Source organism: Polypterus senegalus, chromosome 7, assembly GCF_016835505.1.
Source record: "Polypterus senegalus isolate Bchr_013 chromosome 7, ASM1683550v1, whole genome shotgun sequence".
In the NCBI taxonomy this organism is placed as follows: domain Eukaryota; kingdom Metazoa; phylum Chordata; class Cladistia; order Polypteriformes; family Polypteridae; genus Polypterus; species Polypterus senegalus.
In genome coordinates, this window is record NC_053160.1 from 79,634,344 (window position 1) to 79,653,305 (window position 18,962).

An 18,962-nucleotide genomic window follows, 5' to 3' on the forward strand; every position below is an offset into this window, starting at 1 on the left:
ATTACACAATTGAGAAGGCAGCAAAAAAATATGAAGCGTCTGACACATACAAGCATATTCATGAGTGCAGCTACTGCGGAAACAAAGCACACGATGGAAAAAGTCAATGTCCCGCTAAAGGAAGACAGTGTAAAAAAGAAACCCGTGCATGCAGTGTGTCACATCTCAGATAAAGAGGAAGACGAGCTGTTTATTGATGCAGTAAGAAACGAATCGATGAATGAAACCTGTTATCTTTACAGCGATTGACAAACAAGGAATGTAACGTTAACACAGCACATCTTACAAATACGACACTGATTGAAACAAATAATGATAATCAAATCCTTGATGACAGCAACACTCAATAACACAAAATTAGATGCATTACAGAAAGCGGACTTTGTGGCTCTTACTGGGGATCATTGGACGTCCGTGACCGTTAGTAATTCTAATTATATCTAATTACAAAATGTTCAATGATCACACTGTTTTAGCCTAATGTACAAAATCATTTTGGCTAAGGTTACTCAGAGTTTAAAGATTAAGTTGGTCAAATTACCTTTTATGTTTCTGACTTATTTTTTTAAGAAGAAAAACTGCACTTTATGTTGAAATTTTGGTTATTATTATTTAAAGACAATACTATTCTGAAAATCTACTTAAAGTACTTAAACTACCACTTTATTTTTAAGTCTGCCCAATTTTAACCAGGGATGATATTTTTGTTTCTGTTTTAAATTCAAATGCAGTTTAAAAGCATTTTTTTTTTCAGAAATTAAAAGAGCTTGAGTTTACAATATTCATGTCTATGTCTATTATTTGATTCTGTCTCCCACTAAAACCCTTTTAAATTAAAAAAAAAACATTTGCAATTTGGGGCAAATTTACGTGTGCGATTACATACGATTAATCAAGATTAATTATTACACAACCTCTAATTAATTGGATTAATTTTTTTTAACCAAGTCCCACCCCTAATATATATATGTAGATATATATATATATATATATATATATGTAGATTTGTATATATATGTGTATATACAGTATATATGTAGATATGTATATGTGTATATATGTATATATATGTGTGTGTGTATGTATATATATGTGTATTTACAGTACAGGCCAAAGGTTTGGACACACCTCCTCATTCAATGTGTTTTCTTTATTTTCATGACCTTTACATTGGTAGATTCTCACTGAAGGCATCAAAACTATGAATGAACACATGTGGAGTTATGTACTTAACAAAAAAAGGTGAAATAACTGAAAACATGTTTTATATTCTAGTTTCTTCAAAATAGCCACCCTTTGCTCTTATTACTGCTTTGCACACTCTAGGCATTCTCTCGATGAGCTTCAACAGGTAGTCACCTGAAATGGTTTTCACTTCACAGGTGTGCCTTATCAGGGTTATTTAGTGGAATTTCTTGCTTTATCAATGGGGTTGGGACCAGCAGTTGTGTTGTGCAGAAGTCAGGTTAGTTGGACAATCATTAATTTTTCAACAGGACAATGACCCCAAACACACCTCCAGGCTGTGTAAGGGCTATTTGACCAAGAAGGAGAGTGATGGAGTGCTGTAAATGGTCATGAAAATAAAGAAAACACATTGAATGAGGAGGTGTGTCCAAACTTTTGGCCTGTACTGTATGTATATATATTTATATGTATATGTATATATATATGTATGTGTATATATATATGTTTATATATGTGTGTGTGTGTGTCTGTGTATATATATATATATATATATATATACTATATATATATATATATATGTATATATATATATGTATATATATACATATATATATATATATGTATATATTCTAGCAACACTCATGACAATGACAAAACAATTACATTGTCAATCATGTTACGTTATTATTAAAATGTTTCCTTTTCTTTTTACTTCTCGCTGCCAAATGCGGTATTTTGCTAATATATATATATATATATATATATATATATATATATATATATATATATATATACATAAATATGACAACAACACTCATATCAATGACAAAACAATTACATTAACAATCATCTTACGTTATTTTTAAAATATTTCCTTTTCTTTTTCATAACTTCTTTAACACACTACTTCTCCGCTGCGAAGCGCGGGTATTCTGCTAGTTTTAAATAAAAGACATTGCCATACAAGTGAATTGTGTGCATGTCTCTTGAAATGCGACGAAGGCTTTCAATGTGACACCACCATGAACCTAATTTCAATTTTCTTTAGAGTGGTAGACTACTTTCCAGAGGACTATTGATGTCACTTCCATCCCGACAAACAAAGCCCAGCATCTTCTTCATCCTCTGCTCCTTGGTGCCCCAGATCTTTTGCTATTTTGTTCTCTTGTTTTCACAGCATGAAGCTAAAGTAATTATGCTAATCACATTGGGCTATGCAGCAGAAAAACTCTTCAATATACAACAGTGCAATTTATGTATAGAATGTGCAAATTATTATATTGCAATATACAGCTGTCACACACATGCACATGGGAGGCAGCTAAACGACTTGAAGGAAGGTAATTCCATACCAGACCAGGGGGTGGCGAGGTGCACTGATCCTTTCTCTTTTTCCTCTGCAGACCGATTACAGGAAATTCCGCCTGGACTCCATGATGTCAATTCCAGTCAGGAGCCCTATGATGTCACTTCCAGTCCAGAAGACGCTCCATCTGGTCATGAACCCGATAACAATACTTCCAGTCCAGAAGACATCACTTCAGTCATAATTAACTCACTTGCTCTGCTGTACTTTAAAAAACCCACAAACTCAACCTCACCAGTTAGTTCTGTTTTAGACTCGAACCTGTACACATCTGTACTAAAAATTCTTACATTTGCAGCCAGGAAAAATTATATGGGTGGCTTCCCCAAATCGTTTTTGTGGCTCTTGTCTTATCTTTGACACAGCATATAATAAACACCTAAAATACCACATTCGCCAATCAGAATAGAGTATCACTATTCAATTTGTTAAATTTATCATTACTATTATTAATAATAGTACAGTGATACCTTGAGATATGAGTGCCCCAACATACAAGTTTTTTGAGATACGAGCCGTAGCTAGGTCAATTTTTTGCCTTGAGTTACGAGCCAAAATTTGAAATACGACCCATCAAAGAGCTTGTCACCGCACATTCCGAGGAACTGACGGAGGAGTTGACGGAACTACAGACGCGGCAACATACGGAGGTTCTGTAGGAGATCGGTATTGCGGAGGAGGTTATCTCCTAAAGTGAGATAAAGGAAGTGTTTGCAATGTGGGAAAAAGTTTCAAACTTTAAAGAAAAGAAACACCCTGAAAAGTTACACATGATCGTGCAGCAGCGCTATTTAATGACACTTGCCTAACTCATTTCAGAAACATTCTAAAGGGGAGGACTAAACAAAGCTCCTTGGATAGGTTTCTATTGAAATGCCTTGAAAATGAAAGTGACGAAAGTGTGGCAAAAAAGATAAAACTAGTGAAGAAGAAAATTAACTTAAACAAAAGTGAAGTGAAAGAAAAAAACATTACAATACGCTAATCGGCTTTGCCAACATCTGTTTATTTCTTTAGATTCTCTTTTATGTATTAGGTTTTATTTTGTTTGTATACAATATTTGTTCATTATAAATACATTTTTCTTATGTTGAAAACATTTAACAAAAAATTGAGGTGGTTTTATGGGGGTTGGCACAAATTAATCTCATTTTAATTAATTTCAATGGGGAAAATTGATTTGAAATACGAGCATTTTGACTTACGAGCTCAGTCACGGAATGAATTAAACTCGTATCTCAAGGTACCACTGTATTAGTAATGTAGTGGTTAAGTTATCCCAGAGGTGTCAAACTAAGTTCCAGAGTGTTGTATAAGATCTGATGTGTCTGATGGGTAGTGAGCCTATGTTGGAAGGAAGAGGCACAGCTCAACGTAGTTTTGCGATTCTTCAATGTAGTCTTCCTGAAGGTAAATGTACTTCTCCCACTGGTGTTCCAACCTCCGAAAGACTTTAGAAAAAGATAAAACTTCTTGCAAGTCACACTATTGAATCCAGCTCATCAATGACAGCACCATCTTTGTCAAAACTGGGACTATGCAGGTAGGTGTCTCTTCATCTTAGGAAAGAGAAAGAAGTCAGAATGCATCAAATCTGGCGAATAAGGAGGATGGGGTAACAGTTCAAAGTTGCAATCTTGCATTTATTTCCACAGTCACATGCACTTTATGTGATGGAGCATTGTCATGATGAAAGAGGACTCTGAGGGATAACTTTTCTAAATGTTTTTCGGAAGTGCAAAGCAGAAGAAGCAGATTCATCATACCAACAGTAAAATATGGTGGTGGTAGAAAACCCTCAAATAAAGCTGAATTACAACAATTCTGCAAAGATGAGTGGGTCAAAATTCCTCCAGCGCGCTGTAAAAGACTCATTACAAGTTATTGCAAACGCTTGATTGCAGTTATTGCTGCTAAGGGTGGCCCAACCAGTTATTAGGTTCAGGGGGCAATTACTTTTTCACACAGGGCCATGTAGGTTTGGATTTTTTTTTCTCCCTAAATAATAAAAACCATCATTTAAAAACTGCATTTTGTGTTTACTTGTGTTATATTTGACTAATGGTTAAACGTGTTTGATGATCAGAAACATTTTGTGTGACAAACATGCAAAAGAATAAGAAATCAGGAAGGGGGCAAATAGTTTTTCACACCACTGTGTGTGTATATATATATATATATATATATATATATATATATATATATATATATATATATATATATATATATATATATATATATATATATATATACGCACCTTACATTACTGCATCATAGGCAGGCTCAATTCTCATCGGACACTTTCAGAGTGACTACAGATTTTTTTCTGACAATAAGCAGCCATATGGCACCTGGAGTTTCTTGCCCAGTTTTATTACTTATTCACCTATTTCTGGTTTTACATGTAGTTTGTAGGGTGAATTTTGGCATTGTGTAAAAGATCCAAACTTCTTTCTATTGTTTTGAGATCACAAAACTATACTCAGTTTGCTTGGTCTACACCATTTCTAAGAAGGCAGGTCATATCTAATGAGTAGGCATGGGTGTGAATGACAGGTGCTAAGTAATACTTCAGCATTCACACTCATCAGAGGTCTGCTGCTTTACGAAAATCTTTTTTTCTTTCTTTCAAAGAAGTGCTCTGACACAGGCAGAACAGGACAAACAGTAGTATAAGAACAAGACTAAAAGACAAATGTGTGTGAGTTTAAAAAAACAGAGCAAGACAGTAAAACACACTAAACTATGAGTTCAGTTAGTGGCATAATTTTGTTTTTCTTTACTTCATTAGCTACAACTCAGACTTGCCACCATTGCCGCCCTCTAGAACTGACATTTACAGAGTGACATTTTTCAGTCTGAAACTAAAAATCTCAGATTTCTGAAAAAGTAACAAAGAGGCAAAAAAAGGCTGCAAGGAACAAACACTACAAAGGTGTACATACTCTTAACTCTTAAGAAATCCAGAATAAACAGTAGGCATTCACCTTTATGGAGGGGGGACTGTAATAAAAGCGGCATGTAAAGAATAAGAAAGCATCAGAGGAACAAGCAAGCTGCAGGACGGGAATCTGAATGGAAACCTTGAATGTTTCAAACGAAGACCTCTGAAATGCAGGTCAATGTATCTTATCACAAAAGAATAAAAGGGATTTTGGCAAAAAATGACTTTAGTAAATATATATATATATATATATATATATATATATATATATATATATATATATATATATATATATATATATATATATATATATATATATATATATATACCCACCCAGAATCTAATATGGAAGACAGAAAATGGTAGAAAGCTTCACAATTGCTTTGAGAGGAGCTAAGAGAATGCTGAATGTGATGAACAATCAACAAGTAAAAGAGAAAGAAAGCAATGGTGCTTGGGAAAACAGAATGAACAGTCTCTGCCAATTGAAAAAGCTTTGATTTGCTCCTAAGCTGTCAGGAAAACAACATTACAAACCTGTGCCTTGCTGACAGCTAAGCGCCATGAATGAAAGAAAACACTTTCCTTTGAACAAATCTAATTCTTAGAGAGTTGTTTACCTTAGTCAAGTTTTCCAATATGTCTTTATTTTATTAAAGAAATAAATACTACAGGGATTTGCACAGCCATGGATAGTGAAGTGAGCAAAGTGGTTATCTTTACACAGAATACATTATTTATTCCCAGCATATAAACAGCATTGGGAGATGCAAACAAAATGAAAGGTCAGAATGCTGAAACACACAGCATTCAACAGAAACACAGAAGACTGATTAATTATATCCATTTAATTAATACATATGAGTGACTAAATATAACCATGGACCAAGCACTTAACATGTAGGTGTTAAAATCAGAGTATCCCTCTTAAACACATTCCCGCAAACATCTCTCAAGGTAAAGAGCTTTAGACAGCACGTTTGCTGCATTAGAGGAATATAAAGTAAACATGTGAGATCCAGACTAAACACAGCCAGGCATTAGCTTTCAGGAACAGCTGAACAAGATCTGGCTTGACATAATTCTTAATACATGCATCTTCATTTTCAGAACCTTAATGGGTGAGACAGTTGTTGTTTTTGTCACATAATTCAAAGGATTACCATAAATCAGTAAAGCACGACACAACTGTTGCTTATGTTTCTTACCTTCTACCATAGGGCACAGGCTTTGTGAAGCCAATATAGTACCATGCAGACCAGTTACTTATAAGACTGCAATTTGTAGACATATCTAACATCTTCAAAGCAAGAACATGACAAGAATATACAAGAGAGTAACATGTTAGTCAGTCAGTCATTTTCCAACCCGCTATATCCTAACACAAGGTGGCATGTGAAAGGTAAAATAAGTTTACAGCAAGAGAAGCTTAGGTCAGGAAAGGTACTTAAAAGTAAAAGGGGCTCACTCCAACTTAAACTAAAACAATTTTCCCCTCAGGGATTAATACAGTGCAGAGGAAAGATGCTGAGTATATTGGGAGAAGGATGCTAAAGATAGAGCTGCCAGGTAAGAGGAAAAGAGGAAAGCCTAAGAGAAGGTTTATGGATGTGGTGAGAGAGGAGATGCAGGTGATGCGTGTAACAGAACAAGATGCCGAAGACAGAATGATATGGAAAAAGATGATCTGCTGTGGCAACCCCTAACGGAAGCAGCCAAAACAAGAAAAAGAAGAAGAACAACAAATACCAATAGCAAATATTCCTTTCAAAACTGCAAAAAAGGTACATGATCACCACACGTTCACTTCAAGTCAGTCATCTGAAAATTACTGTTAGAAAAGTCTCTCATTACCATCAATAGAGGTGCAGAATATGGCAGGTGAAATGCTTCTGCTTGAACAAAGTTATGATATTTTTTCAGGAGTCTACCAGGATGTCTGGTTAAGAAACAAATTTGGGAAAAAGACTTCGTACTAAGGGCGGCATGGTGGTGCAGTGGTATCGCTGCTGCCTCGCAGTTAGGAGCATGTAACTCCTGCGTGGAGTTTGCATGTTCTCCCTGTGTCTGCATGGGTTTCTTCCGGCTGCTCCGGTTTCCTCACACAGTTCAAAGACATGCAGGTTAGGTGCACTGGCGATTCTAAATTGTCCCTAGTGTGTGCTTGGTGTATGTGTGTGTGTGTGCCCTGAGGTGGGCTGGGGCCCTGCCCGGGATTTGTTTCCTGCCTTGCACCCTATGTTGTCTGGGATTGGCTCCAGTAGACCCCCGTGACCCTGTAGTTAGGATATAGTGGGTTGGATAATGGATGGATGGACTTTGTACTAAGTACAGTACATACTAAGACACAGGCCAACAAAGTTATGTGTATAATGAATAATGAATTTTAAAAAAGGGGCATTGGGAGATACAAGCAAAATAAAAGGTCAGAACGATGACAGCAGGAATAAAATGGTGAAGGAATGGTCATGGTACAGAGTTAAGCAGAAATATTACAATTTTATTTTGCACTTCAATTTGACCTAAATTGAAAAATTGAAGAAAAAAAAACAATAATAATAATAATAATAAGGAATATTAGCAATATTATTTATTTTTCCTAGACAGATCCTGAAAAATACCACAATGATTGAACATCTGTAATGGCTGGCAAATGTCAAAAATCTATATTTCTTATCAACCACAATGGAATTAATCTCTAAATAAAACTGCAATAATGACATAAGAATTAAGGTTGTGATGAAAAATAAAAGCAAACTGCTTTTAAGCCTTCATCATGAGGGGTTTATTACTATACAACATTTTAAAAATATTGCTATTATTTATTGTAAATTATTAATATTGCATTTTCTATTTAGTCTATACAAGCAGTCTACGCCTACTACTGACAGCCCCAAAGCTGGGCTTTTTTATGACAATGACACAGACATCATTACTTTAAAACCATGCTCTTTACATGAAGAGGACATCTGGTTTGGTGGCATTTTATTATTGAAATGTATGTCAATATATATTTGTTCTATTCACAAGGGAGCAATACGGTGTTAAAAGAGGCATAGGAAAAAAAAGGAAAATTAGCACCACCTTCTGTCTATTTAAATCATATCTGAATAATCAGTTTCTTTTATATGCTCAACTCACACATTTTCAAGCTCAACTGCAATTGGTTTCAACCAAGCAATACGTTTATTTAAATTTTAAGTAAACGCTTCTGGCTAGTCTCACAGTGGAAATATTCGACCCAACAGCATGTATATAGAACAATTTGGCATGGAGAATTAGGAAGAAAACTTAGCTAAGGAAAGCAAAGTGTGAATATGTGTGAGAGGCAGCTATCTGAAATGATAAAAGATGATATTACAAGATCAGTTGCTGATTCATTCCTGGAGGGATGTTAGCAGCAAGTTTTAAACAAAGTCTTTTGCTGCTTTCTTTGACAGGTGTCTTTGAGTCATTGTGAAGGAAAACAAACAAACCATAATGGTTATGATTAAGTGAAGTCAAAAGTGCCACAAGGGGGTTCTTAAAAAGGACTTTGATCCAGTTGACTTTGATGTGTTCCCAGAAATGATCTGTAAGCCATTTTTCATTACACCTCTGTAAATTTCTGGATGCTGTCTACAAAATAATCCCTGGTAAAGAAGAAGTCCATTAAAATACTCTGACAGATGTAATATTTGAGATATGGTTAAAGGTAATGCAGGAGAGTCATTTTTAACACAAATTGTGGGTGTGATATGGAGCTAAAAAATTCCCACAACCAAGATAGGCAAGAACAAGCAGGATGATGATTAGTCCAGAGATACATGAATTCAGTCAGCAACATTTAATAACCAGGCATAAACTGAACATATCAGAAAAAAATCAGTATGGAATTACCCCCATCTCTATCTGTAACCCCAACCCTAACCTAAACTCTGAAGAAGACATTCTGTTGGTGAAATGAAAGCTCTGGTGAAAATATACTGTTCATTGCAGCCTAGCTGCTGGGTTCCAATTCACCATTTTTTTTTATCAAAAATGCTGAATGATGTAAAGAAACACTTTTTAAACCATTCTTTTACATAATCAAATCCAACAATTCCCCATCACAACATCTTAATTAGTTTCCAACAATCGATATACTAATATTTAAAACTTCTGTGAGGTAACCTATTAATCTCACCGAACTCCAAATGGACTACATGTTTTCCTTTCAGGCCAGCATTAATATTACCTTCACGTTCATTCATCACAACTTTTTTCTTTCAATTGTCTCGGTGGATATTATTCAAATGACACATGGTACTGATTTTAATTGTTTACTTACCAAGAGAAAAAATGTGTTCTGGTGCATATATTTGCATATTAGCTGTTTTACCCATAAAAGACAGGTTAAAATCTAAGTAATCAACATAGACCTCTGCATTAATGCTTGCAGTGCACCATTTAATGCATATGTCTTTGTTAAATTATATTTGGTATGGGATTTGTAAAAGCTGTTTTAATTTTTGTAATGCGCCATCTATTGTAATGACAAATGCAATGCATTTTATTTGTACAAAATGTTCCTATGGGCCATCTTTTGGGATGACAGAGACATAGCAACAGGATGGACACCCAGACAGGTACATACACACTTATCCTTTTATTGAGGAGGACTAGCCTATGAACATTGTAAAATCTTTCGGCAATAGATCAGTTTTGCAGTTGATGAAGAATGAACAGGTGATGTAGTATTTCCACATATCTCATATTAATACCACTTTATAAATGTTAGTGCCTTTCAAATGTAAAATGAACAAATAACTCATATTTACAAAAAAGGTACTCCATGCATCACAGGATGATGATACCTCTTAAATCAAATTACCTACAAATGGACGATTACTCATTATTTTTTCCATATTTTCAGTTTTCACATGTGTGTTTCTATTTCATGATGTTCATGACATGTGCCATATGTTGTTTGTGCAAAAGGTCACTCAGGCACAAAGATGTCAAGGTGCTAAGATGAGTCGTTGATGTTGATGTTAATATGATGTCTTTTTCTCCGTACGCACAAGTGCAGATCCTGTTATGTTTAGAATAGGAACTGGCCTTAAGGTGTTGGCCTGTAAACAAAAAGACTGCTGCTTCATTGGGATATCCTGTCCCACTTCATCAGCCAGTATTCCAATCGATGAAACATAAAGTTATTTTTTCTTCTTATAGTTAGCAAATCAAATCACCTTGAGAAAAAATCAACAAAATTATGTAATAGACTATAACCCAGGATATTTGGTGATTTTATTTTTGATTTCTGTGCCCAGTTAATACGGGATATCATTGTGCCCAATTTTATAACTTTACAGCTAATCTGTGAGTAAATTCACAATGACCTATCACTAGGGATAACCAGCTGGTGTGCGAGATGACTGCATTATATACTGTAGTTTGTCAATAACACATGACATAAGCACATTTGTCCAGACATGAAGAAAGCCACGTTGCAAATTGACAGAATGGCTAGAGAGGGGCCTCACTAAAGCTGTCTGTTGGCCCATTGTAGGTGTGAAAATGGCTGGTAACTGAGCTTAAAGCTTGCTGTCCAGCACAGGTATGAATATCTGAGGATGAGTTGGACGTGGCTAAATGTTAAGTCCAAGGACAGACCCATCTTTTTATTAAATTTCAATTAAAAACTCCTGTCTTATATTTGAAATACATCAGATAAAAAGCCAAGTCATGAATAAAACTTCTCAATATGACTGATACCACTAGATCCACATAAAAAGCATAATCTAAAATTTCATAACACTCTAGATGGAGAATTGAATAAGGAAGGGTAAGGTAAGACAACAAAAATTAAGGGTATACATATAAGAAAAAGCTTACTTTTTCTAACTTTTTCTTTCTCTTGAATAACACATTGTATTATAAACCATGTTTTAGACGTGGGTGAATTGTGTAAATCTGAGGGGGACCACTTCTACATTTTCTGCTTCTGTCTTCACCCAGGAAGACAGCAACCCGGAAGTATTCCTGTGACCTCACCACAGTATTTGCCTCCAACGAGATTAAAGAACAGTGTGTCAAAGGCAAGGCATCACTTCAGAGTTAACATTTGTGTAAAGCACACTAGTGTTGCTCAAATCTGTTTTTGTTGTTTTCATTTTAGCCTTACTGATGGCTTGTAACAACGGTTACTTTGGGTACTCTGAAACTTTTTAAATGTTGCTTGTCTTTTTAAATGATATACAGTATGTCCCAATATTTGTGAAGGATAGCAACCTCCAAAACTCCTGGGGCCTCATGTATAAACGGTGCGTACGCACAGAAATGTTGCATAAGAACTTTTCCACGTTCAAATTGTGATGTATAAAACCTACACTTGGCGTAAAGCCACGCACTTTTCCACGGTACCTCATACCTTGTCGTACGCAAGTTCTCCGCTCGGTTTTGCAGACTGGTGGCACCCAGCGTCAAAGCAATGCTACTGTTCCTGTGTGATTACTCATTATTTTCATGATGCGGCTTTATAAATACAATGAAACTAACCGCATATTGTTTATTAGTGTAACGCATCTGATTGTAATTAACTCGTAACAATATAATGGTCCAGGGAACAGCCATAGTATTCCAAATACCATAACTGCTTTAGCGTTGTTACTCTCACTGCACCTTCTTATGAAGTTAAAGCAATGGCAAAAGTAGTAATTCATTTAAACATTCAGAAAGGTTTAGAGGGAGATCTGTGTAAGTAGTTTGGAATAATAAGCAGCTTATATTAGTTTACATAAATAGTCAAACAAACAATGAGTGGAAAGAGCTTGAATTTCAGCTTCACCACCATAAACTGTAGATGTTGCCATGTATTGATAGTAGTCGTGACTTGTTGTGATGACTTGACTTGCGTTGAAAAGAATAACAGGAAGAACGTCTCCAAATCTCTCCCAAAGTGATTCAACGAAATCTACTGTCCTATGTCGTAGTGAGAGTGCATTGCCTTCGTCAACCGTTTATGTCAAGAAATAACCCACTGATAGGAACAGGCAGTTGCCGGATCCCGGAATGCAGATGACGTTGTACAAAAACCCATGGACAGAGAAGATACTGTCGTTCATTTTATAACAAAGGCTTAGGAAACAACAGTCGCAGTATAACGAAAATAGCAAGGAGCAAAACCATTGGCAATGGTCAAGAGAGGACCTTCTTGTAGCAGGCTATGGAAAAGACTCCCAGGCGCAGACATGGCTGAAGTGAAAGGTCACATGGTCAGGCTAAATATTGGGCAGTGACGTGACACCAATGGGGAGGGGAGAGAGGATCGGGGAGCGCGGTAGTCCGAAGGAGGAATAGGACTTGAGAAAAGCGGTGTGGGAGTGTATGGGAGGCCGCAGGCAGTTTGGGGAAGGGTTTGGAAGAGGATGAATAGGAATCGAGAATTGCCGTGTGAGGGCGGGACCGGGTTTGAAGAGGAAGCAGGACGAACCAGAAGAGAAATATATATAAGAGATGCGATGACTGAGGTGGATTGCAAATGTTAACACTTTAACTTTATTTTTTTACCTGTGTTAAACATATCTGTAATTTATACATGTTTGTAGTTGTGTAATACTGCATCCTCTGTGTTATCTAGTCATTCATCCTCTAAAATTAATTTGTCCAATATAATATCATGGTGTCTGTCCTGTCAGAAATAAGCACAAGTAAAGAGTTGGAATCGCACACAGTATCTCTTACAGGGCACACTTATCAACTCTCTGACATCCAGCCAATTTACAATCTGCCATCAACTTAAGATATACAATTTAGCAAACATTCCTGAAGAAAACTAATTTGCAAAATCTAAACAGATTGTGTTCAGTCCAGAATACAAATACAAGACTTAAGTGCTGGGCGATAAGTAGCAGTAAGTAACACTGATAAACATTTCGCCCCACATTTTTCAAACTATGCTTGCCACAAATGAAATTGTCATTAAAGAAGCTAGAAGTGCAATAAAGACTGACTGGATAAATATATCTTAAAGGAACCAGTATGATAAATATTATATTAAAAATAGCTATAGATATTGTTACAAAATTGATTTACAGTATTCTACTTCATACACCCATGTCTATTTTTACAAGGTAGACTGGAGCACTATCTTACACAGGTACTAACTGAGTAACTCCTCTGTACTCTGACACACCCTGTGAATACTGTTTAATTACATGTGCTTGTTATCTATACTAATAAAAGGCAAAGCCCTCACTCACTCACTCACTCACTGACTCATCACTAATTCTCCAACTTCCCGTGTAGGTAGAAGGCTGAAATTTCGCAGGCTCATTCCTTACAGCTTACTTACAAAAGTTGGGCAGGTTTCATTTCGAAATTCTACGCCTAATGGTCATAACTGGAAGGTATTTTCTCCATTAACTGTAATAGAGTTTAGCTGGAAAGACGTGGGGGGCGGAGTTTCGTGTGACATCATCACGCCTCCCACGTAATCACGTGAACTGACTGTCAACGCAGTGCGTAGAAAATCAGGAAGACCTCCAAAAAGCGCTTAAGAAAACTTGCATTATATAATTGAGAAGGCAGCGAAAAACAATAAGAAGCGAGCGAGTGACATATACTACCATATTCATGAGTCCTGCTACCTCGGAAAGAAAGCAAGGTGCAAACCTAAACTTTAAATTAAGTTCATAGACAGGCTACGCTGGCGTTTCACATGCCCACGGAATGCGGGATACAAGTTTAATGAGAGGACGAGGATATAAACGAGAGTTTTGATCACTTTGTAACTAAGTTAAAATTGTAGGTGAAGGGGTGTGCTTATGCAAATTCCGAGACTGTGTTTGTGGGGGATTGACAGTTAAGGCGGGCGGGGGAGTCACGTCATCATCACCCCTCCCATTCATCTCATTTCGTTCTTAGCACAAGCACAGCTGAGAAGCTTCGATGCATGTGCTCCTTAACGCGTTAAAAAATAATGCATTTAATCACACTTTGCATTACAAGCAAAGGGGAGCTTTTGTCAATGCATAATTTCCTGTTACACCAATTACATTGATCACCGTATCCCGATTCATTTTACCCTCGCACCACCTTAGTTTGAGAAGAAGTATGAAAAAATGAGGTTAACACAGAAAAACAGATCACCAATTCAAGCTTTATGAATAATCGATTCGCCATCAATATTTGTTTTGGTAAAGCCATCCTCCTTCCATTTTATAAGTTTTCCGCTACTAGCCATCATTAAATGAACGGTAAAAAAGTAAGAGCGAGGGTGACTTATTTAGGCAGGCATTTATATGACAGCAACACTCATGACAATGTCAATCATGTTACGTTATTATTAAAAGGTTTCCTTTTCTTTTTCATTACTTCTTTAACACACTACTTCACCGCTGCGAGGCGCGGGTATTTTGCTATATATATAATATATGAATTACCTCCAAAGAACGCTGAGACTTTTGATATCATGAACGTGTGTACAAAAGGGGTCTCCTGCCCAGCAAAAGTCGAGCAGCCAGCGCGTGCATAGCTGTGCCGGCCTTTGAGACGCTGACTGCGCTTCTGCTTTAAGTCAAAGTGAGCACTTTTAATTTTTTTCTTCCTCCCCCTGCGCTATAGCCCAGACAAGTGCAAACACGGGACCCCTTTTCTACACCACGGCAAAATAATATTAAGGCGATTCACACTTTCTTTTGCACGTATACGATTATGAGGTCCTCAGCTCGGATTATGAAGATACGCACAGGAGTGGAAGACTGACAGTGCCATCACAGCCGATTAATGGCGGGACGTCTCACCAGTCTACACAAGACACACCGCGACTGTCCCCAGAAGATGCTCATATCGTCAGCGAACACATCTCTCTATACTATATAAAAGGAAAGGCAACTTTCCTTTCTTTACACCTTTTTTCCTTTTATCCCAAACCAAAGCCTTTCTCTCTTAACATTGCAAAGGACACAAAAATAATTTTCTTTAATTGCCGGTAAGGCACATTACCAGAGGCACAAATTTGAAAGTTCACATAGAAAATGTAATTTCTATACCACAGCCGTCGTGTAGCGCCTTTCAAAAGGGATCTACTACCGAGAGATGATCCATATACATTTTAGCTGCTGTTAGTACTACTTACCTGTTGTGTTACACAGTCTTTAAAATGTAGTTTACCCAACCACTCCAGTAGTGCTCAATGTACCTGTACTTCTTAAAACGTTAATGTTTTACTGTTTAATAACTTATAGACTACATTTTATTATTTTTCCCTTGCAATCAGTGACCAAAGCTATACACACACATATAGACACATACAAACATACACACAAGTATATATATGTGTATATATATGTATGTATGTGTATATATATATATATATATACACACACACACACCTATCTAGATTATATATATATATATATATATATATATATATATATATATATATACACACATACATACACACACACATATATATAATTTGTGTGTGTGTATGTATGTATGTGTGTGTATATATATATATATGTGTGTATGTATGTATGTGTGTATGTATGTGTATGTGTGTGTGTGTATATACATACATATATATATGACAGCAACAATCCAAGCTGTGATAAAACAGTAAAAAGGAGGCATGTCAGACGTCGTGGTACATTTTCTGATGCAGCTAGACGAAAATAACTTTGTGACGCTGCCACCAAATACACAAAACAATTACATTGACAATCATGTTACGTTATTTTCAAAATGTTTCCTTTTCTTTCTCTTTCCTTCTTTAACACACTACTTCTCCGCTGCGAAGCGCGGGTATTCTGCTAGTAATGTATATAATTAACGACAGGAAAAAGCCATTTCTCTTTACGATTCCTTAATTGTTTATGTAGTTAACAACACTAATGTCAAAAACCTAAAGAGGAGTGTGGGTTTTGCCATTTAACACACAACACTGAACATTTTGCATCAGCCTTTAATGATTTTGTGATTCTTCTGAATTTTCATTTGTACTTGTCCTTTTCATTGTATACCTTCCTGCCAATACTTTAAACACATTACCATTTTCTGTTTTAATACACAATGCATTGTTTGATTCTTTTTTTATTTTGCTTTGCCATAGAATGGTTAACGAAAGGCGCTACATGTAAAAAGACAACACCAATGGAAACTGCCTTTGTCTATAACAGTGTACACTTTACTTGCTAAATATCTGAAAAAATATTTATACACAATGTCAAATGTTAACAATGAAAAATCTAAATTGCAAAACTGAAAAAAATTGTCTATGCAAAAATGAACTGATTTCATATTCTGAAACACATGGTTTCAAATGACGGATGATTTGCATTTCAATGACTAAGCAATCTCTGCTTTGAATTTTGAACAGCAGACTACAGATTTAGCGCTTCAGAGTTCTCATTTTTACCCTGCTCATTAACCCTGGGTAATGTGACAAATGGTCGAGGACGGATCAACAGGCATCAGGTGAACATTTTTTTCCACTCTTGAGACCTTGATTTTTGCTGACGACCTTGCCCTAATTTTCTGTATGCACCGCTATATGCAAGAAAAAACAAAACATGTCAACATATTTGCAGAGAACGTGGGGCTGAAGATCAGCCACACCAAGATGGATGTCATGACGTTTAATGTAGAGAGCCTAATACCTGCTCAGGCTGGTGGAGAAAATCCACCTATGACTGACACTTTCACTTATCTGGGCACCATTGTGGGACATGATGGAGGGGTAAGCAGTAACAGTCATTGAACACTCTGCAAAGCAAAGAGCGTTTTCTCATCCCATAATAATGTGGGGAAATCCCCACAGTACAGTACCAACACTGAGCTAAGGTTGAAGCTGAGATGTGTCTTATCAACTCTTCTCTTCTCTATGGATCTGAGTGCTGGAAGATGACAGAGGATGATATATCTAAGCTGCTCGTACTCCACACAAAACTCATGCATTTTCTTGCCAAGAATCATCTCCAATGTACAACTACTCGCTCAATATCGTCAAGAAAGTATTGTGATGAGGAGACAATAGAGATGGATTTTCCATGTCTTCAGAAGCAAAAGCAGCTCCATAACCAAAAACTACTTTGTGTTGGACTCCTGAAAGGAAATGCAAGAAAGGATGGCCCAGAAATACATGGTGGTGTAATGTGCAGGCATTGCCGAAATACAGTACATGAACCACAGTTGTGGCACCATAGAGGAGAAAGTCCAGCACTGACAGCAGTAAAAAGTCTTTGTTGCTGCTTTATATGCCAAAGAGGCGTAACGGGCAGTAGAAGAATCAACCCTTGCCATTTCACATATTTAATAGGAAGAGTTCCAGCATCTGACTCAAAACTACTTTTTCCAATTGTTTTTTAACAGACTGAACTCCTTATTTTGAAACCCTGTCACATGACCATCCAACACATGGATTATACATTTTCTTTTCACTTTTAGATAAAACTATAATTACTTTGGAGAGGCAGCATTATAATAATCAGATACTGATAATTAAACAGAACAAGTATTTTGTGTTGTAAATCAAGTTCATACCTTGAGAAAATTCTTAACTTAGTAGTAAATAGATTTAGGAAAACACTAATATCCTAGCTCTTTGTACTAAACTTTGTAGATGTCTTTAGTATGAAAGTTTAAATAAACAACTTTGTCTGTGCTTAGCCAGAATGCCAACAGCTAAGGTAACTGAAAGCTTCTAGGGGAACTGGTTGGACATAATATAAATATGTTACAGATTATTTAAAAGTTCTCATGGGTTACTGACTTAGATGACTGACAATTCAAACTAAACAGCATGCTGCTGAATGATAATTAAAAACAGATATTAACCCACAAACCCTAACAATCACACATAGCATGTCAGTTAACTTAATATGTTTTATCTGTGACACATGGGGTAAAAATGGAGCACCCGGAAAGAACATACAAATTGCCTGTTGACAAGAAAAAGTGAGAATTGGAATCCAGGACTGCACCATCATCCTCCATCCATTATCCATCCTGCTATATCCTAACCCCAGGGTTATGGGGGTCTGCTGGGGCCAATCCCAGCCAACACAGGGCACAAGGCAGGAAACAAACCCCAGGCAGGGCGCCAGCCCACTGCAGCTGCACCATCCTGACACCATTACTAAATATATATAAAAACAATAATTTACAATGAAATGCACCATTTTCAGATCACAGATACCATCAGTGGAGTCTAATAACTTACTGAAGGGAACACTGGGAAATAAACAGGATGTAACTCCAATGTTTCAGATGAGAGAAAACACAGCAAATAATAAAAAAAGAAAAATAATCAAAACCAAAAATAAACAGTATTTAAAATCCGTAGAGACCAAATAACCACCAAGATCTGAGAGTGGATGTTTCAGGCTTGATGTATAACTTCAGACAAGGCACACTTACGAAAGATGGCTGATTTGTCTGAGCAAATAAACAAAACTGAGAGAGAGTGTATGAGCTGCTCTTGGAGAAGGCCCCAATCACGTA

General features: G+C 36.5%; 1 protein-coding gene and 1 long non-coding RNA gene across 3 annotated transcripts in view; one reads left to right on the plus strand and one right to left on the minus strand.

Annotated features, from left to right (window-relative positions):
* Window positions 1-2,998, plus strand: part of LOC120532675 — a 40,690-nt gene extending 37,692 nt beyond the window's left edge. The window contains exon 3 of the long non-coding RNA XR_005634339.1: window positions 2,592-2,998. This is a non-coding gene — a long non-coding RNA (uncharacterized LOC120532675). The remainder of the gene's footprint in view (window positions 1-2,591) is intronic.
* mcc (MCC regulator of WNT signaling pathway) overlaps window positions 1-18,962 on the minus strand; it is a 570,331-nt gene that overhangs the window by 138,783 nt on the left and 412,586 nt on the right. The gene's annotated exons all lie outside the window — the stretch shown is intronic.